The 22,373-nt window shown below is 40.3% G+C and overlaps 1 protein-coding gene across 2 annotated transcripts in view; it reads left to right on the top strand.

Annotated features, from left to right (window-relative positions):
* Positions 1-2,069: 2,069 nt before the first annotated feature.
* The window catches only part of LOC117524103 (uncharacterized protein KIAA0355-like), a 127,607-nt gene continuing 107,303 nt past the window's right edge, over positions 2,070-22,373 (top strand). The window contains exon 1 of one of the 2 annotated variants that reach the window (XM_034185837.1): positions 2,070-2,150. The gene's annotated coding sequence lies outside the window, so the exon portion shown is untranslated. Of the gene's footprint in view, positions 2,151-2,708; positions 2,815-22,373 lie in introns of those variants that run through there. The other variant, XM_034185843.1, reaches the window with a different exon arrangement.

Genomic DNA, 22,373 nt, shown 5'->3' with positions numbered 1-22,373 from the left:
TTCTCCTCTGTTCACAGAGGAATGCTGGAGCTCTGACAGAGTGACCATCGGGTTCTTGGTCACCTCCCTGACTGAGCCCCTTCTTCCCCAATCATTTAGTTTAGACGGGTAGCCAGCTCTAGGAAGAGTCCTGGTGGATCTGAACTTCTTCCATTTACTGCTGATGGAGGCCACTGTGCTCATTGGAAGCAGAAATGTTTCTGTACCCTTCCCCAGATTGGTGCCTTGAGACAATTTTTTCTCTGAGGTCTACAGACAATCCCTTTGACTTCATGTTTGGTTTGTGCTCTGACATGCACTGTCAACTTTGGGACCTTATATGTAAACAGGTGTGTGCCTTTCCAAATCATGTCCAATCAATTAAATTTACTCCAGGTGGACTCCAATTAAGCTGTAGTGGAATCAGGATGCACCTGAGCTCAGTTTTGAGCTTTATGACAAAGGCTGTGAAAACTTATGTACATGTGATTTCTTAGTTTTTTAAATATAAATTTGCAAAAATAAAAAATATAAATAAATAAATAATAATAATAAAAAAATCACATTGCAATTATTGATAATTGTGTGTAGATCTTTGAGAAAAATAATTAATCCATTTCGGAATAAGGCTGTAGCATAAAAAAATGTGGACAAACTGAAGCACTGTGAATACTTTCTGGACGATCGATTACGTTGGAATGTTACATTGGAGTTAATGATATTAAATCAATCTAAAATTGCCTTTCTCACAATTTAGAAAATAATCCATCCATCCTTCCATTTTCTACACCCTTACTCCAGTTAAGGGTTGGGGGGCTGGAGCCTGTCTCAGCAGTGAGAAAGTAGTCAAGATATCAATCATAATTTCATTGTTTTGCACTTGCAAGTATTATAATTTTTCTTATTATTATCTATATATTAAAAGCCAAGTGGCCTCTGTGTACATGTGTGCATGTGTGTAACTTCCATCACAGAGAATATGTATAGAGCTGATATTTGCCATTTGGTATGCTTATGTATTTTGGGTCAGGAATGAACACTGTGAAAACTGAAAGTTGATAGGACTAATATTTTTGGAGAAAATAGGGCTATTATGTAACAACAATGAACAATGGATGTTGGTATCATTACTCAGTCCCTGGTAACCAGACAAACGCTCTGATCAAAGGAAATATCTCAACCTTGCCAGTTATAAAACATTACATCAACTAAATGTGCCAAAAAATGAATAGTTTCTCATTTTAATATCCTGCACTTTCAGTTAAAATCATTATAGAAACATTGCATATTTTATTACCACCCTTGCAAAATGTCAGCTAAATATTTTATAAACACTACCCAATCTAGAGCTTGTGGATCCCCACTGGCAATGCGCTAGTTATTGTTATTCAGTAAAATCTGGTGTTTTGTCTGGATCTTTATCACAATGGCAGCAGGGGGTTACCCTAAGCAGCTCATCCCACACTTTCGGATCCTCAGCCAGGCCCTCAAAGTCCTCCTTGGGAATCCCGAGGTGTTCCCAAGATAGCTGGGAGATGTAATCCTTCCAGCATGTCAATCAACTAGATTTTTTGGGCAAAATCAATTTTATGTACCTTTAGTGGTAAAATCCAGTTTGGGTTTCATGTTAAACACCATCAAAGTGTGACAGTTCCACATGTGTGCATGTCAAAACTACCCTGCTGCAATCAAAATTCATGCTTCAAATATTATGTTTTTAAAAATTTGTGACATTTGTGAAGGAAGTCTATTTGTGTCAGACATGCCTACTGAGTGAGTTTTGTTCACTGTGAGATACGCCTCCCTGGCATGGTGTGGGGAGCAGTTCTTTCTCAGTTAAAGCAACAGAGACATTAAAAACAGCATTTATAACACATGCTTTTCTTTTCACGCCATTTCCCCATAATTTGGTGTCTATAACGACTTAGGTAAAAAAGAAGCAGAAATTATATTGCCAAATAAATATATATACTAAACATGTTTAAAAAATATCCCACTCCGTTCCACTAGGTGGTACGCACGAGCAGGTTCATTGTTTACAAACCGCAGTAATAAACCACGAAGCAGAAGAAGCCGCGGGCGGAAGTAGTGTTTTGTGTAATTGCCGCGGACTTGACAGCGGTCACACAGACTCGGGGGTTCGCTGTCAGCAGGGTGGATGCTCCAAGTTGGTGAGCGACCTGCTGATTAAATTGTTCTTTTCTAACAGCTGTCTTGGTTATAACGGCGTTGAACAGTGCTGGCCTTTATTGGTGCCATATACTGTACCACTTGTGTTTGCACTCAGCGCTTAGAACCGTGTCGCAGAGAGAGCTAGCTGGCGAGTTAGCGTTAGCTCATAGCTGTGTAGTTAGCTTGCAGAAGAGTATACACCCATTATCGGACAGGTCCACCGCATTTATACTTTTTTTTTTATCGACAAACGTGAGCGGTATCCAGCCCTGAACAGCTGTGTTTTCAGAGTGGTGCCAGTGTATGTGACATTCCTGACATTTTGGCATCTTAACGAAAAGCTCGTTGGTCTCTTTTTAGCAGCGATCAGCGCTCTGGTGGAGCTTTTTTTTTTTTTTGCGTGCTTCAGATTTGAGCCATGCATTTTACGGCTGACTTGTGAAGATGCAATCAAGGCAGCCCCCCCCGAACAATAGTGGGCGTTACGCGTTTTGTGGCGACCTGGTTTGGCTGCGTGTCCGATAACGGACGTAGGCGGTCAGCGACAGCTCCATCTCCCCGTGTGTAGTTCAGGAAAGGGACGGCGCGTTTGTGACTTGCAGCTCCGGCGACAGCGCAACTTTTATGTCGTACGCTGACCATCATTGATGGACTTGTGGAAAGGTGAATTAGCTTGTTAGCTAGGGAGCCTGTTTATGTGTGTTGGAGAACAGGGTTAGCGTCCGGCTGTGCAAAAAGCTACTTAACCTGTGCTGCGTTTAGGGCGTTAAAAGGCCGTGGAACAGCTGCGACATAGTATTTCTATGACTTGGGCCATGTCTTCGTGGAGAGTTTCGATGAAACCAGCTAACTGCGCTTGCGGGGATTCGGTTACGCCTTCCTGTTAGATAGTGATCGGCTTCTAAAATAGTAATTGGGAAAGTACACCACTAAACGAACTAATTAACGTTCTGTCTTATTTACGCAAAGGAGGTTATGTGTAGGTGTTATAATCCTGTTTTTCAACACATCTTTCAAAATAGTTACACTTACTGATGCTTTGGTTTATATTCAATGTTCAGACTGGTTTCTTTAAAAGTTGTGTGATTACTGGGGTTCTCAAAAGATAAATTAGCTCTGTGTAAAAACTTGGTGGAATGATCAGTCTGATCTGAATGATCGTGTTCTTAACAATGCTGTTACTTTAGTTTTTCAAATGCAGAAAAGTATAGAAGAACTAAAGACATATCCTGAAAACAACAGAAGATCGGGATAGCAGTGGCTATACATAACCTATTAGTTTGGTGTTTTGTCATCACCCAAAATGCAATGCATTGCTACATAATGGTGCATGCACATGAAAGCTTGTGAAGAGTTCCAGTTTGTGTGTAGCAATATATTGCATTATGGGAAATGACAAAGCACAAAATTCTTTGGGCATTCAGTGGCTCTGTTATTACCTCATCGATGATGTGAAAACATTAATTTCTCTTAACATTGTTCCTCTTGAGGTTGCTCTTATGTGTCAAGTGCTCCAAAACATAGATTTCTTCTGCAGTTTTCAGCCGTTCATCATTTGTTGGTGTTTGAGTTGTATCATTTCTTTATGATAACCTTTTTCTTCTGTCTGTCTGTCTGTCTGTCTCTGTATAAAAAAATTCAAGATTGAGCTTTTTATCATGTAAGTTAATTTCTGAAAGACAAGGCTATTGTCATGAAATTTATTGGGAGTATTGCACTTATCAGGATGGAGAATCTAAAAATTGGACTTGTTTAAGATCTGAATATTTTGCTGTAATAACAGTGAGGAAGGTTTCCCAGAAATTCCTGGGAATCCGGGGTTTTACTTACATGGTAAACGTTTCTGGTGTCGCAGACCAAACTGCCCCCCCAAAAAACAATGGGTCCGCCCTGCTTTCACTGCACATACGTTATTTGGAACCATAGCTGCTCGTCTGAGACTGACTCTCTACACCAAAGCATTCAAAGGGAATAATGTGGTTATTAACCATCAGATAAGGCAAAAACTCTTAAATCATTCTAAAGTCAGTTTTAAGCAGAAACGAGGCGATAATCCGTGAGTCGCTACTGACACTTTGAAATGACGGCGGCGCAGTGAATGCAGCAGCTCGGTCTGGCTGCTGCGCTCTGATTGCTTTCTCCGTCTTTTATTAAGAAATAATGTTAAATTTATGTGGAAATGATTGTTGTACAAAAGCTTCAGATATCTGTCGCTAAGATAGATGATGACTGGACTGCAGTTTTAAGCAGAAACGAGGTGATAATCGGTGTACTGCAGCTGACACATAGAAATGACGCATGTGCAGTGAAGGCAGGGCAGACCGATTCCGTTCGGGAGGCAACACTGGGATATTTTGATAGCATACGTCAGAATCCATTAATGCTCCATACCCAAACAGTTGGTTGCCGTAATGCACCGTGTTGATTTGCAAACTGTCAATAAATTCAAGAGATGAAGAAGAAGGGTTGGGTTTAGTGTGCCGTCTGTCTTTCAGAATGTTTGTATTTGCAACATTGTTTGAAAACATTTCAGATGAGATGTCACAGTGGATATTAGGACACCCACAACCAATTATTTTGATAATCGACTAGTCACTGATTATTTTTGCTAATCGCTGACTAATCGGATCATACGTAAATTGCATCTTAATGCACCAGCATGCAGCTGTTCTTATATAGCCATCATTAGCTTCAAGCTTGAAGTGTTTAAGGTATGTGCTAACTAAAAATAGATAGTTAAGATGGCAGTTCATTCAACTTTTACTTGGTAACAAAATCATTCATTGAAGAGGAACATATTTTTTAGCACAGTAACTTAGCGTTATAAAACATTAGCATCATCACATTTCCTGTTCAAACATGCCATTGCTGTTAAAACATTACAGCAAACACGTGTGCTAAGCCTAATGAAATAGTCATTGTTAATGTTAACATTTACGGCTAAGTAGGTAGTTCACTATCGACGTTAATGTTAGCAGCTAATGAGCCAGTTAGCCGCTAACTTACCAAGACGACTCTTGCTTTGTCAGAATCAGCCACAATGTGTTTGCTTCTCAGATGCTCCTGCATCGCCATTGTACTGCCGTGGATGGCAAGGTCTGCCTTGCAGATTTTGCATTGCACATTTTTCTCTTTAATTTGATTTAAATGCTCACAAACGTTTGCGCTTCGTTGCCGGCCAGCCATGATATTCTTTGGGCATAATTTCTCTGGTGACATCACGGCTGACCCGAATTACCACTACTGCACATGTGCATCAAGGACAGGAAGGCAACGGAAGATACAGCAGCAGTTTTGAGAGAAAAACAAAGTAAAAAAAAAAAGACTATGTGATTATTAAATTAGTCAGCATCTATTTTGATAATCGATGTAATCATGACTAGTCGACTAATCGTGGCAGCCCTAATGGATATTAAGTCTCATGTTTTCACTTCCTGATCTGAGACTGAAGGTTAATGTAATGCGGCGCCGCTTGACCACACAGCAGCGAATGAGAGACGCTATTACAGGTTTTACCATGAACTCTGCGTCATGTTGAAATGACAAAGGAAATGGACAAAACTAGGGCTGAAGCGATTAGTGGAGTAACTTCAATAATTTTATTACAAAAAATGTTTGAGGAAATTCTGTGCCTCGAAGCTCCGTTTAATGTTGTAGTACATATGACAGGTCTGTGTGTGGTGCTGTAACGTCCCCAGAAAAAAACAGAAGAATACTAGAGCATTTGCATAAGCTGTGTAAGAGGTAATCAATATAGCACCAAAAGCTACAGCTTTCCAATGCAACACACAGAGTAAAATAAAGCTTTTTAAGAGAAAGAGGGTCCTCGCTGATCATCTGAAATAGACTTACTGCACATTTAAAGCAAAGCAGTGCATTTGTCTGTTTTTAAAAAACACATGGTTTGGTCCGCTGGCTGCGCTCCTCTCTACGTGCACTTTAAGTCAATCAAGTTTATTCAAAAACCGCCTTTATTTGGATTTGATCAGAGTTTCCATCAACAGGATGCAGATGTGTTATCAATGTGTTTTTGTGGAAGAGCTGCACTCCGGAGCCCAGTTTTTCACAGGCTGTGCTCATGTTCACGTGTAGCCTGACTGACTGAGGATTACACTGACCGCCTGCGCTTACGGTTGGGTGTCAGGGGAGTGCTGAGCTCCTGACACTGGGAAAGATCCAGAACTTGTAAAGACGTGAAAAATAAATAATTACCCAGGAAAACAGAAAGGGATAAACTAAATTTGACAATCTGCATGATGGCGCAGCAACATTGTACCATTGCTTAGGGAGATCCCTGGACTATTGATGTTGGTTAAAAACGCGAAAGTACTTTTTATCTGATTACTCGATTAATCAATTAAAAATTGATGGAATACCCGATTTCAAAAGTATTCTATAGCCGCAGCCCTAGACGAAATGTTGTTCTGCTGCAGGAGACTGTTTAAATTTCATCATGAATAAATTCAACAAAAACAAAATGCCAAACAGACTTTTTTTATTCATCATTTATTTGGAAACATTAACACTCCTGGTAAGTCTTTTTTTAATCATGTGTTTGATGGAATTCATTGCCAGTTGACATTATTCAAGTTATTTCACACAAATCGTAATCTGTCTTTGGGATAAATTTAGTGCAGTGGATAACTGAAATAACATTTCACTCCATAACATTCATTCACAGATTTTTGGAATCTTTATGATCAGACAAATAATATGGAGTACCTTTCAGTATGATTGGAGCATTTTTAAATTTTGACCCCTGTGTAATTTTTCAATTGACTCCTTCTTGGCTGCCTATTGAAAGTTCATGTGGCCACTAGGCATTTTTAAATCAGTAATGTCTAAGGAGTATGTGTGCCAAATTTGGTGCTTGCATCACCATTTCAAGGATCCCTCAGTAAATATTCACTTATCTGCTGCACTAATTTACTTGCAAATGTGATATGTTAGCCTGCTAAAGCTTCATTTCATGGTTTCTTCCGTTACATGGGTGTAAAATATTCATGTGGAGGAAAATATAAATATTCAACATGCTTGTAGAAGTCAAATATTAATGTAAAAAATGTTTGCACCATTCACAGGACTTAAGTTGTCAGTATCCCAGATATGCTGATGTCGGCACTAGATGGAACAATCTGTTATTACGTTTCCCATTTATAGAAGTGAATAAGAATCTAATTTAAACCCAAATCAGTGTTCCTAAACTAATTGTTCCTAACTAAAAATTATATTGGTGACTTAATGAACAGTAGATGCAGCTTTCCTTGTATCAAATTTTATTTTAAGACACTATCAGTTATTATTAAAGCACAAATAGCTGAAGTCAAATGTTTAGATAAATATATAGAGAGAACAGTAACAGTCCACTGTGTATGTAGATTTTGTGTATGTAGATGTAGATTTTAGAAATGTAATAACACAGTGTTCTGATCCATGTAACAGACTGTACTGCAGTTTTGTCATCTCGCCAATATGGGAAAAGAGTCTTTTCACACAATTATATCATGATAGCCTTCAAGTTGTGTGAAAAGACTCGTCTCTGGAAAAATGGACCTGACCCAACAAAAACTGAAATTTTTTTTGGAAATTTTATTTGGTGAGTAAATAGACCTGAAAATACATCAGAATGCATCTGACATTTCAAATTTTTCTTGGGGAGAATCCCTAGGCCCCCCGGCCAGGGGCTTCAGGCCTTCGGCCCATGCCAAAAACTCCGAAGCTCACTTTCATCACTGAATAACAACCAGATTGTTGTCTGCATAAAAAACAAAAATGCAGCTTTTGGTGATTACTTGTGTGCAACTGATGATGTTTTCATTGTCGTTTGGTGTAAGAAAATGTTGAGTATTTCCCACAGTCCGAGATGATGTCCTCAAGTGTCTTGTTTTGTCCACAATCCAAAGATTTTCCATTTGAGAGTAGAGTAGAATCTGATTATATCATCTTAAATGTGAACATTTTCACATTTAAGATGATATAATCAGATTTTGGACATTAAGTAAGACTCAAAATGATCACTTAAGTAGTTGGTGATTAATTTAAAAATGAATTAATTGGTGCAGCTCCAATTGTTATAGTATAACTGTGGTATGTCATGAAGCTCATCTTATTAGTTTTTGAAGGGGAAAAAAGATATTTGCCATAAATAACAGTTAGTGATTACAGTTATCAGGTGGAAGAGCCCATTCCATTTTGGTTTTGATTTGGATCAGAATATGGCTACTCAGGACTCAACATTGGCATTTGCCCGCTGACGCGGCGGTTATTTGGCCCACTGTCAGGCTATGGGCCAGTACAGTTTATAATATAATGCAATGCTAAAATACCCTATGCTGTATGAGCATTGTGTTATTTATAATTTGCAGTTGTTTAGTTATTACGATCCTATTGTCTTACATACAATTTGTACTTCATCATTTCTTCATGTTGTGCAAATCAAGGAATATTTGTAGACCACTCTGTGCATTTGCACATATTATTGAGACAAATTTAACTCCATAGAAAGTTAGCTTTGAGTTAGTGAAAGTTACCATGCAAGCTAATGTCTGCACAATGTCTTATAAATAACACCAGAGGTGTTATCAAGTTACAAGAACAGTGTTTTCAGTTTTGAAAGTGTTTATTTCTTGCTTGCTTTTACATAATATACCAGAAATGAAGCAGTTAGCAAGTCGCTAAACTAGGAAGTGACGTCACTGTGCTAACCTCCATAAAATGTCTTATTAATAAGTTCAGACGTGTTAAAGGGCACGGCTCACGTTTTTAAACATCCCAATTAGTAAGACAACATAAAAGTACTCATGATTGTAAGTGTCTCTGCACATGTGCTAATAATTAGTGATCTCTGATGTATTTTATTCCTTTCACTCTGAGCGTGAGCAGGTGCATTTCTGGAAAACATCTCACTCTGCAATTCTCAGCATTTTTCAGTGTGTGACATCCTTATTAGCAAAACAGAAACATCCCAATGACTGACAGACAGAGGAAAACAAACCTTCTCCATCTGAAACAAAGCTTCTGAGCTGCTATTCGAAAGTGATGGCTCAGATTTACAGAGAGGAGATGACACGCTTCACCCTGAAACTCTTAACTTTTTCAGTGTCGGATTTTGGAACCTAAAGTATGGTGACGCGCTGATTGTGTGGATGCTGGTTTACTGCAGCTGTGGACATGGACGTCGGGACATCTGACACTATTTTTAACAGACTGCCTGGACACGGAGATGGATTTGTTACATTGGGAAAAAGTCAGAATACATTATTTCCAGGAATTAATGGATGTTATTTAATGTGCCACTTTTGTGAGAGAGGCGAAGCTGGAGCCGGCTTCGCGCGCTCTTCTTTGTTTGTGTGGAGTTTACATTTGGAAAACAATATAACATGGTGAGGCATGGCATGTTCAGGATTTTACCCCTTTTGTGTTTTGTGGCAAGCTTTTTTTCTTTTTTCTTTGAGGAGCTCTTGTGTGTGTGTGTGTGTGTGTGTGTGTGTGTGTGTATGTGTGTGTCTGTGCTGCTGCTGCCTGTCATTCCCCTCAGCTCGCTGTGAAAAGAAATGTCTCCAAGACGGTTTTTCCCCCGGCAGCAGATGTATTATTTATTTATTTTTTTTTTTAGATTTTATTAATAACAGCACTCATAATTAATCGTGTACAAAGCTGTACCTGGACCAGAGATGGTTATTGATAGGCTGTGTTTATGACTCATGTCTGTGCAGGTGCACAGAAACCTTCACAGAACTGCAGCTTTTACTGTGACTGCATCAAAATTAACAGTTTTCACTTAAAAACTAGTCATCATAACACAACATCACACTTGCGTACAATCCCAATTCCAATGAAGTTGGGATGTTGTGTAAAATGTAAATAAAAACAGAATACAATGATTTGCAAATCCTCTTCAACCTATATTCAATTGAATACACCAGAAAGATAAGATATTTGATGTTCAAACTGATAAACTGTATTGTTTTTGTGCAAATATTTGCTCATTTTGAAATGAATGCCTGCAACACGTTTTAAAAAAGCTGGGACAGTGGTATGTTTACCACTGTGTTACATCACCTTTTCTTCTAATAACACTCAATAAGCATTTGGGAACTGAGGACACTAATTGTTGAAGCTTTGTTGGTGGAATTCTTTCCCATTCTTGCTTGAACTGCTCCTTCAGTTGTTCACATTGTCCGGAGTCTTCATTGTATTTTGTGCTTCGTAATGCGCCAGACATTTTCAATGGGCGACATGTCTGGACTGCAGGCAGGCCAGTCTAGTACCCGCAGTCTTTTACTACGAAGCCACGGTGTTATAATGTGCAGAATGTGGCTTGGCATTGTCTTGCTGAAATAAGCAGGGATATCCCTGAAAAAGACGTTGCTTAGATGGCAGCAAGTGTTGCTCCAAAACCTGGATGTACCTTTCAGCATTGATGGTGCCATCACAGATGTGTTAGTTGCCCATGCCATGGGCACCAACACACTCCCATACCATCACAGATGCTGGCTTTTGAACTTTGTGCTGCTAACAATCTGGATGGTTTTTATCCCCTTTTGTCTGGAGGACACGACGTCCATGATTTCCAAAAACAATTTGAAATGTCAACTCATCAGACCACAGCACACTTTTCCACTTTGCGTCTGTCCATTTCAAATGAGCTCGGGCCCCGAGAAGGCGGCAGCGTTTCTGGACGTTGTTAATGTATGGCTTTCGCTTTACATGGTAGATGTAGCGACGAACTGTGTTAACTGACAATGGTTTTCTGAAATGTTCATGAGCCCACGCGGTAAGATCCTATATACAATGATGTTGGTTTTTAATAAGGTGCCTAGGGCTGAAACGATTATTCGAGTAACTCGAATAATTCGATTACAAAAAATGTTTGAGGCAAATTCTGTGCCTTGAAGCTTTGTTTAACATTGTAGTACATATGATAGGCCTGTGTGGCGCTGTAACGTCCCCAGAAAAACAAAAGAAGACTAGAGCATGCATGAGCTGTGTAAGTGCTAATCAAATTAGCACAAAAGCTACAGCTTTCCAACGTGACACATAGTAAAATAAAGCCTTTTAGGAGAAAAACGGTCCAGGCTGATCATCTGAAATAGTTTACTGTGCATTTAAAGTGAAGCAGTGTGTTTGTCTGTTTATAAAACAAAACACCATTTCGTTCGCTGCCTGCTCTCTGCTTTACATGGGGAGTGGCTATTCCCGTGGCGGCTGGTGGCTGCCTCTCTCTGCCCGGTGTGATGGGCTCAGCACTGCCCTCACAGCTTCATCCCGGCCACACTGACAGTCTCTGGAAGAAGACCACTCTTCCTTCTGTGTTTTGCTCAGACTCGCACTGAGCGTTTCACTTTTCAATTTTCACTTTTTTGGGCAACACACAACGCTTCACAAACACGGTAACTCAAATAAAATAATAATAATAATTTTAAAAAACCTGACTGCGAGGCTTGCATGTTCAACCTCCATCTGAAATGCGTTGACTGAATCACAGAGAAAGAGGAATTAAAAAAAAGTCACACCAACCTCAAAAAAAAAAAAAAAAATTAAAATGGTTAAATTTTACAAGTTAGGGTAAACAAAAAACAGAAAGCCACATGCCATCGCCATTTCAGCAAAATGTCAAGACTTTGGCGGAGCTCCTGACACCAGGAAAGGTCCAAAATTTGTAAAGATGTGAAAAAATAAATGATTGCCCAGGAAAACAGAAAGGGATACATTAAATTTGACAATCTCCGTGATGACGCAGCGACATTGTGCCATTGCTTAGGGAGAGCCCTGGACTGTTGATGTTGTTAAAAACGCAAAAGTACTTTTTATCCGATTACTCGATTAATCGCCAGAATAATCAATAGAATACTCGATTACTAAAATAATCGATAGCTGCAGCCCTAGCAGTGCCGCCTGAGGGATCGAAGGTCACAGGCAGTCAATGTTGGTTTTGGGCCTTGTTGCTTACATGTAGAAAGTTCTCAAGATTCTCTGACTCTTCTGATTATATTATGGACTGTAGATGATGGAATCCCTAAATTCCTTGTAATTGAACGTTGAGAAACATTGTTCTTAAACTATTTTTTTCACGCAGTTGTTCACAAAGTGGTGATCCACGCCCCAACTTTGCTTGTGAACTTCTGAGGCTTTTGGGGATGCTCCTTTTATACCCAATCATGACACTCACCTGTTTTCAATTAACCTGTTCACCTGTGGAATGTTCCAAACAGGTGTTCTTTGAGCATTCATCAACTTTCCCAGTCTTTTGTTGCCCCTGTCCCAGCTTTTTGGAAATGTGTTGCAGGCATCCATTTCAAAATGAGAAAATATTTGCACAAAAACAAAAAAGCTATAAGTTTGAACATTAAATACCTTGCCTTTGTGGTGTATTCAGTTGAATATAGGTTGAAGAGGATTTGCAAATCATTGAGACCAGAAGATCCTCGGCTCAAATCCCAGCCTGACTGGAAAATCACTAAGGGCCCTTGGGCAAGGTCTTTAATCCCCTATTGCTCCTGGTGTGTAGTGAGCGCCTTGTATGGCAGTACCCTGACATCGGGGTGAATGTGAGGCATGATTTGTAAAGCGCTTTGAGCGTCTGATGCAGATGGAACAGCGCTATATAAATGCAGTCCATTTACCATTTTACCATTGTATTCTGTTTTTATTTACATTTCAAACAACGTCCCAACTTCATTGGAATTGGGGTTGTAAACTTTGGAATTAACGATGTCACTTGTCGGAAACCCCCGAGTACTCACAAGTACTTTGTTTTCGGATATCTCCGTAGCTGTTTGCTGTGAATGCCGTATACTTTGAAACCGGTCACGGAAGTGCACAAAGTAATCCCGGTGAATCATCAGATGGCCACAGCCATAATTTAAATCATTATGATTTTGGTGCGACATGTCCTTTAATAGGCTCCAAAAACAGCGTTTTCAGTTTTAGAAGTGCTTACTTTTTGCTAGATTATACGTAATATATGATATATGATAATCTCTGGGTGCCCTTCTAGTTTTAATTAATAATCCTCTAACAGCATTTATGCAACAGCAGTGTGGCTTTGCAGTTTATGCAATCCAGAGGATAACTTTGAAAAAGCAGCCTTGTTTCTCTCCAGGGGTGAAGGCCTCGACTGTCTAGCCAGAGATATGTCTTTTGAGACCATGTGGAATTTCTTTCCTGTTTTGGTCACTGGAGTATAGATATCAAAATAGAAGCATCCATTTAGCCACCATAGGTTTTAATCATATGGGGAGATGGCCCTGACCAGCTTTATTGATTGTATTTATTTATGTATTTTTTATGATATGAAATCATTGTTTGGCTGTTGTGGTCATAGGGGTCATGTACTGAGGTCACCCTTGTACCAGATTTGTTTTGTTGCTATCTGGGGATGTGCGAAAATATAAATGAGAAGTTTGTTCTGTACTGAGTTTACTCTTTCTGGGTGCAAACAAAATCAGGTTTAATGTGAATACATTCTGATCTTACGAGGTCTGTCCAAAAAGTAACGGACCTTTTTATTTTTTTCAAAAACTATATGAATTTGAATCATGTGCGCTTGCATCAGCCAAGCTTGAAACTTCGTGCGCATGCGTGAGTTTTTTCACGCCTGTCGGTTGCGTCATTCACCTGTGGGCAGGCTTTGAGTGAGCACTGGTCCAGCCCCCTCGTTGGATTTTCATCAGGGAAATGGCTGAGCGACTGCCGCTTTGCTCCATGAACATTTTTTCAGAAGCTGTGTGAGACAGCCAGGTGGAAACCATTCGCAAAATTCAGATGGCTTTCGGTGAAGATTGTATCGGCGTCACACAGATTAAGGACCATTACAACCGGATTAAAGACGGCCCACACCGGCGGAGGGCGCGCCGCGCTCCAAGCGGCCATCGACAGGCTGAAGCGACCAGATCATTTCTAAAGTGAAGGCTGTGTTGATCCGGCATGTCATGTGACTACCAGAGAAATCGCAGAAAATGTGGACATCAGCACTTTTGCGGCACATTCCACTGTTACAGGAGATTTTGTAATGAAAGACATGCAGAGGAATTCGCGCGTCGGGACGGAGCCGCTCATAGCGCACAACAAACACCTCCGTGTTGGAAACCATTCGGAAGATTCAGATGGCTTTTGGTGGCTTTTCATTCGAGTGAGTATCCGAGAAATTGTGTAACAGCTGGGCATGTCACAACTTGTCCTGTGAGACTTCCAACACGGAGGTGTTAGTTGCGCGCCATGAGCGGCTCCGTCCCGACGCGCAAATTCCTCTGCACGTCTTTCATTACAAAATCTCCTGTAACAGTGGAATGTGCCGCAAAAGTGCTGATGTCCACATTTTCTGCGATTTCTCTGGTAGTCACACGACGTGCCGGATCAACACAGCCTTCACTTTGGAAATGATCTGGTCGTTTCAGCCTGTTGATGGCCGCTCGGAGCGCGGCGCGCCCTCCACCGGTGTGGGCCGTCTTTAATCCGGTTGTAATGGTCCTTAATCTGTGTGACGCCGATAGAATCATCACCGAAAGCCATCTGAATTTTGCGAATGGTTTCCACCTGGCTGTCTCACACAGTTTCTGAAAAAATTTTCATGGAGCAAAGCGGCAGTCGCTCAGCCATTTCCCTGACGATGAAAATCCGACGAGGGGGCTGGACCAGTGCTCACTCAAAGCCTGCCCACAGGCGAATGACGCAACCGACAGGCGTGAAAAAACTCAAGCATGCGCATGAAGGTTCAAGCTTGGCTGATGCAAGCGCACATGATTCAAATCCATATAGTTTTTGAAAAAAATAAAAAGGTCTGTTACTTTTTGGACAGACCTCGTATCTCTTAATGTTATGGCTTCATTGGTCTCATTCAGCAATACTTTGGTTGGACAGGGTTTTAGGGCTGTAGCTATCAATTATTTTAGTTATTGAGTATTCTATCTTTTATTCTGGCGATTAATCGAGTAATCAGATAAAAAATACTTTTGCGTTTTTAAACAACATCAATAGTCCAGGGCTCTCCCTAAGCAATGGCACATCGCCGCACCATCACGCAGATTATCAAATTTTAGTATATCCCTTTCTGTTTTCCTGGGTAATTTTTTATTTTGTCACATCTTTACAAGTTTTGGATCTTTCTCGGTGTTATAGGAGCTCAGCCAAAGTCGGGTCAAAGTCTTAACATTTTGCTGAAATGTTGATGGGATGTGGCTTTCTGTTTTTTGTTTTCCCCAATTTTTAAAATTTAACCATTTTTACGTTTTAAGGTTGGTGGACTGGGTTCCTGTGTGAATTTTTTTTTAATCCCTCTTCCTCTGCGATTCAGCAGATGCATTTCAGCTAGGTTGAACATGCAAGCCTCTCAGTCACTTTTTTAAAATTTTATTTTATTTAAGTTAGTGTTTGTGAAGCGTTGGTTGTGTGTTGCACAAAAAAGCTAAAATTAAAAAGTGAAACACTCGGTGCAAGTTTTAGCAAAACACAGAAGAAAGAGTGGACGTCTGCTGAGAGGATCTTCTTTCAGAGACTTTGTCAGTGTGGCTGGGGACTGAGCTTGCTTGGCTGGTGTGAGGGGAGTGCTGAGCCCCTCACACTGGGCAGAGAGAGACAGCAGCCCACCGCTGGGCGAATAGCCACTCCTCACGTAGAGCAGAGAACAACCAGTGGAAAAAACTGTGTTTTATAAAAACAGACAAACAGAGAGACAGCAGCCCACTGCCGGGTGAATAGCCACTCCCCACATAGAGCGGAGACCAGCCAGTGGAATAAACAGTGTGTTTTTTAAAAACAGACCAACACACTGCTTCACTTTAAATGCGCAGTAAGCTATTTCAGATGATCAGCATGGGCCATCTTTCTCTTAAAAGGCTTTATTTTACTCTGTGTGTCACACTGGACAGCTGTAGCTTTTGGTGCTAAATTGATTCGTGCTTACATGGTTTATCCTTCTGTTTTTTTTCCTAGGGAGGTTACAGTGACACACACAGGCCATACTACAACGTTAAACGGAGCTTTGAGGCACAGTATTAGCCTTGTACATTTTCTTGTAATTGAATTATTCGAGTTACTCGACTGATCATTTCAGCCCTACAGGGGTTAGTCAAATGAATAGGTGAGTTATTTTTGAAACCAGCTCTGTCCTTTCCACGCCAAGAAAGGGTAAACGCAGTACAGAACAAACTTCCTGTTTTTTGCGCATGCGTAGATAGCAAATACACAAATCCAGTATGGGATAATCTCATTGTGTAACAACTGGGTCATTGTAGGTAGATCAGCATTCCTCCTCCTCCTCTACTCACACCTGAGTAGTTAAATCTGTTGTCATCCAGTGGTTGATTGGCTATGTAAATGTAACTGACATAAGCTGTGTGTGTGTGTATCAGATCTGAAGGACTGGTATATTGTATAATATAGATAGTAACATGTGACAGATGTACTTTTGCTTGTATATCAAAGAAACTCTGGCATCCTCAAAAGCCTTTTCCATTGCTTTATGTTGATTGTTGTTGGAGCTAGGTGCTGTAACACAGGAATATGTAGCATATTATTTTGTCATTTTTCCATTAAGGATGGGGCCGGTCCGATCCAGTATCGGTATCTGGTTTCAATACAAATGTAATTCATGGATCGGAAATTTCCAATCCATCCTGTGGAGGTTTCTGATCTTTGAGTCATGTCTGTGCGTTAATGTTGTCTCCACAAGGGATTTTCTGCCGGGTGCTCTACTTGCTGGCTGCAAACTGTGGAATGGATTTCCTGAATGGAGGCGAGTTTCAATGGGACACAGAGTAATGAGACACGCCTTCCTTCGGGAAATGCAGGCAAGCATTAAGCAGCACTGTGGCTAGCCCACTTTTCATCACATGTCAGCTGTTATTGTACAATAGAAACACTGCAAAGCAAGATAGCAACGTACAATGTTTGCAAAGCCTTTGTACCGAGAGCCTGAAGCCCCGTTGTGACCCACAGTACAACAAACTTAAACATTTGAAAAAGCACTACATTAAAGAGCATTTTTTTTTTTTTAGCCAAGGGGCAGAAAGGAAAGGAGCCGGCAGGAATCATTTCTGGAGTCATTCCAAAAACAAGGTAAACTTCCATTACACAATATGAAAGCGTTACGCTTAATTTGGGTCATGTTCAATGCAAAACCTCCGACTGCACTTGATTTGTGCTGTTCAGATGCACACTGTTTTACTGATGGTGTGTGTGTGTAAGATGTTTACACTTACTGCACTTTTATTTCAGATATTTGTCATTTGAAAACCTTGATTTGTTGATGCTACAAGAGCCAGTACAGTATATTTGGACGTGCTTGGGCAGCATGGTGGCTTAGTGGTTAGCATTGTTGCCTCACAGCAAGAAGATCATGGGATTGATTCCCACCTCTGGCCTTTCTGTGTGGAGTTTGCATGTTCTCTCTGTGTTTGCGTGGGTTTCCTCCAGGTGCTCTGGCTTCCTCTCACATCAAAAGACATGCAGGTTAGGTGGATTGGAAACTAAAAATTGTCCAGGTCTCCCTTGTAAAAGAGATCTTGATCTCAGTCGGACTAAACTGATTAAATAAATTAAATAAAATACTTACTTTGTGCTGATGAGCTGAAGCAGCCCTTTGTGTTTTATTTGGAGAGGGGTAGTGTTAGATAGGTTTACCCTTTATGTGTATCTGTCTTGGATTTAATAAATATTGGCAGTCAGTTTGAAACCCTTACATTTGCATATTTGTTTTCAGGATGGGATTTTTTGTGTTAACAGGATTTCCTGGTTTTCTGACCTTACATTCACCTCAAGTTGCCTTTTGGGGCATGCATGCGTACATAGTTGCCTGTAGAGAGCAGTTTATTACAGCCTCATATAAAATAAACAGTAATGATAGTAATAATATTTCAAATAGAGCTCTGGTATCAGAATGGTATTGTTATTGGCAGATGTCCAAATTCAGGTATTGGGATCGGATCGGAAGTGAAATAAATGTGGATCAGTGCATCCCTATTTTCCATTTGGAGTAGGAGTTTAGTTTTTTGTGTATGTCCTTGTCCAGATGTAATTAAAGCTGGTTTGAATCTGCATTTTGACATTAGCTACAGTTGTGTCATTGTTAAAATATGTGCTCTACTCTGCAACATTCCTGCTTCTGATTAAACTCATTCTGTCGTTGCCTTATTCAAGTGCTTGCCTGAAAGGTCATATCAGTTTTACAGTTGGTGAACCGGTGATAAGACCCCAGTTTGTTCTTTGTTGACATGAACTATGACAAATAGTGATGTTTTTCCTTAGTCTTACATTGAATCCGGATGTGCGTTTGAGAAAACTAGAGTACAAGGGTGCTTTTAGCACTCACCATGGGCAGAGTGCAGGCATATGCTGCCTCCGTAGACCAGTATATTTTTTTGTTTTGAAGAGCAGTTTAGTACTTCTCTTGTTGCACATATTTAATTTTGAAACATGAATGTCAGTGTTGCAGGATGAGGTGTCATTACTATAGATTGAGCAGGGGCTTAATCTGACTTATGCGAGTGAATACTGATGTTCCTCAGGGATGTTTTATAGTCGGAGTCAGAGCTTGCTGTTTCAATATAACATTGTGCAAAATGCTGAAACACAATTGTGTTTGTTGTTATTGTCTGTCTCATGACATTGCAAAATGACTGTCTCACATACACTGTCTACTGCTGCAAACCGTAGCAATTCTGCTGTCATGACTAGTTTAAGGGTTTTTTTGTGTGTAATTGTCAACATGTGATTGTAGCATCAGGGTGACAGGACTCTCCCTAAGCAATTGAACAATGGTACTCCGCCATCATGTTGGGTCTTAGTGCCATCGTGCAGATTTTCAAATGTATAGTGTTCCCTCTCTGATTTCTCCATTTTCCCATCATCTGTTTTTTTGTGGGAGCGTTACAGCACCACATACAGGCCTGGCATATGTACTACAGCTCGTTTATGGAACAGTTTTTGAAAGCGACACAAAGATGGCATCTGTTTCCGTTTGTAAATTTAGGTAAGAGGTCAAGCTGAAGTTTTGGGAAATGGCTTTCTTGGTATTTGAAAAAGGCAAAATTCTATTGCTTCTCTCTGATGTTGGGGGGGGGGGGGGGGGTCTGGTCTGGAGAGGGGATTAATGCCGCCACTCTCTAAATTTCTGGGGAGAGCCCTGGGTGATATGCAGAGGAAATGACAGAGGTTTAAAGTCTGGGTTTCAGTAGTTGCCGTCAGCTGTCAAAATTGACAGACTACTTTATAAAATGTGATGGTTACTTTTAGTGGTGTCACAAAGTGCCTCTCCTTGTACAAGAGGTGTGTGATACACAGTACCACTCAAAAGTTTGGACACTTCACCGAATGTTGTACAATATTATCATGATTGTTTGTTTTAATGATGTACAATCTAACATTATCGGATAGGGCTGCTACAAAAGACTATTTTGATAGTCGACTAGTCAACGATTATTTTTGCGATTAGTCGACTAGTGGGATCATACGTAATTTCCTAAATTAAGGCCTGCAGCATTTTCCGAGAAACGTCGGGGGATGAAAACTTGAACATTTCCAAATCAGGACTTCATTTACATCAGTCATTCAGAAATACAAACAGCGTGGTACTTTATAGTAAATCTGTGTCAGGTAGGCAGTTCTCAAAAACTAAATGTTCATGCTGGAAGGAGACAAGTGGGGGAAGCCACCAAGACGCAACTCTGGAAGAACTTTTGACTTCTCTGAGAGGAGAAACTGGGAATTGTGCAACATTTTTATTTTTATCTTCATTTTACATATAGTCCCAACTTTTTCTGATTTGTGGTTGTTTCTGTAGCATTTCTGAAATTACAGAACTGCTATTAAAAAAGTGTGAACATTTTATTGTTTTTTAAAACTTTGTGGAGCAAATGCAAACACCAAACTGTTATAAAGAAGGAAAAAATACACAGACGTGCAGGAAAACGTTGATATAAACTGAACAGAGCAATGCAGGCTGATTTGGCTCCCCATATATTTTGTATAAATAAATCAGAATAAAATAAGAGGTAACTCACTTTGAAATTAATAAAACATATAGCTGCAGCTTATAATAACTTTGAAAAATAACAAAAATCAGCAGCTTGTATTTTTATTCTGACTCCAGTTCATTTAGTGTGATGAAGTCATTTTTCTTTCTCCTCATTGGTCACATTTTGTGGTTGAACACTGCATTAAGCTTAAGATTGAACAAATACATACCTTTGTAAAATAACAGCTGTTAAAGTTCAGAGTTCTCACCTGCATTTTGTGATCTGTGCCTCTGAACATCAGCTTCTCCACAGCAGGGTTTGGATGCACCGATCCACAATTTTTCACTTCCGATATGATCCCGATACCTGAATTTGGATATCTGCCAATACTAATACTTTTCCTGATCCAATACCAGAGCTCTGTTTGGTTTCATATTATTATCGTTATTGTTGATTTTATATGAGAATTTTCTTAAAAAAGGAAACTTAAAAGTTCAGGTACAATTTCCCAGAATATGTATAGATGAAAGCCTAGATTTGATGTTTTGGAGAAAGAATTAAGTACTTTCATTTTTATAGACTTTTATAGCCTTGTTTTTATAGAGTTAAAGAGAAAAAGCAGCACTGTCTGTCTCCCTCTGTCTGTCTCTCTCCCTCTGTCTGTCTCATTCGCGCGCTCTCTCTCTCTCTCCCTCTCTCTCTCTCTCTCGCTGTTTTTGTGCTGCGCAAACTTAGAGCTTTTTGGAAACACAAAGCCTTTCAATTGTAAAATAAATATATCATCAGTGACGGTCATGCGCAGGCCTTAAATTGAGATTTTCTCCCTTTCAGGGGACAGAATCTCTGTTCGCTGTCCTCCTCGGCTGCAGAGCTGGTGTTCCACAGCCTCGAGACAGTGAAGTGGCTAACTTTTTAGCACACATTTTCAGCAACAATTCAGATAATTTTTCGAAAAATCCGTACTTGATGAGAGCTGGGCAGAAATTTACCGCTGCCCTCAGCTTCGAACACTGCGGAAGAGAGCTCTCTCAAACAGCTCGGCTACAAAACCTCCCCCCTCCTCTTCTCCTCACGCTCGGCAGTAAACAAAGCAGAGCGCAAGTGAGCAGTTGAGAGGATTCACAGTGACTCTTCTCCGTCATCCAAAAATGATGCGCGTTGGATCGGTATTTTCTGATACATGAATTATGTCTGTATCGGAAGCTGAGCCTGAGATCGGATCGGTCCAAACCTTAACTGGAAATGATTAGTTATATCTGGCAACATTACAGCGAAACAGAGATTCACAGTCACACAATATGTCCAAGTGGTAAACTTAGAGGGCTTCAAATGAAGCCATCCTGGAAGAAGAAAAAGTTGTAATTCCTTGACTAGCTGCTTGAGGCTGTCTCCAAAATTACACATTCCCATAGCAGTCCATGTTAAAATGTCTTAACTTTAGAGCAGAAATAAACATGTTTACATCCTGGTACAAAAATGGTTTTAGATTCTATATACAGTTTCCTCCTCCATAACAACTGTACAGGGGGATTTTTCTTTTTTTTTTACGTCTTAGCTTAAGATGCTTTAAGCCATAATGTTCTGTATAATTGTGGGCATGGTCGCTTTGAGTGACAGTGGCTAAGACGAACTTCTCTGCATCTCATAGTGTCCACAACTCAGAGTCTGCTGGGACTTGGCTGTTGTGGAGGCTGTGTCTGTCATTTTGGAGTATTTTATTACAAACACCTGGAACAATAAGGCTTGCGTTGTGATCAAACGGCCGAAACAATCTTCTGTGACAAAACTGCAGCAATGTTCTTGTTGAGTGAAATTCTCATCATATTTAATGTTGTACGTTCCTGATGTTAGTACTTTTAGCAGCTGTTGGTAACCTGTAGGAGCACCACTGCGCAGTTTCTTTGTCACACACTGACCCACTCACGCGCCACCCCTTTATGCATTTACAAGTTTATCGTCCCACTGCTGTCAACATGGTGGTGCCATGCGGTTACATGAGCTTCATAGCGGCTGTTCGGTTCTCTGTAGAAAATATATGGTAACATCACACAGGCTTTATCCAGTACGTACGTACGTACGTGTGTACGTATGTACGTACGTGTGTACGTGTGTGTGTGTACGTACGTGTGTACGTGTGTGTGTGTGTACGTACGTGTGTACGTACGTGTGTACGTGTGTGTGTGTGTACGTACGTGTGTACGTACGTGTGTACGTGTGTGTGTGTGTACGTACGTGTGTACGTACGTGTGTACGTACGTGTGTGTGTGT

The sequence above is a fragment of the Thalassophryne amazonica genome, chromosome 2 (genome assembly GCF_902500255.1).
Source record: "Thalassophryne amazonica chromosome 2, fThaAma1.1, whole genome shotgun sequence".
Taxonomy (NCBI): domain Eukaryota; kingdom Metazoa; phylum Chordata; class Actinopteri; order Batrachoidiformes; family Batrachoididae; genus Thalassophryne; species Thalassophryne amazonica.
This window is presented reverse-complemented; position numbering and strand designations above follow the sequence as displayed.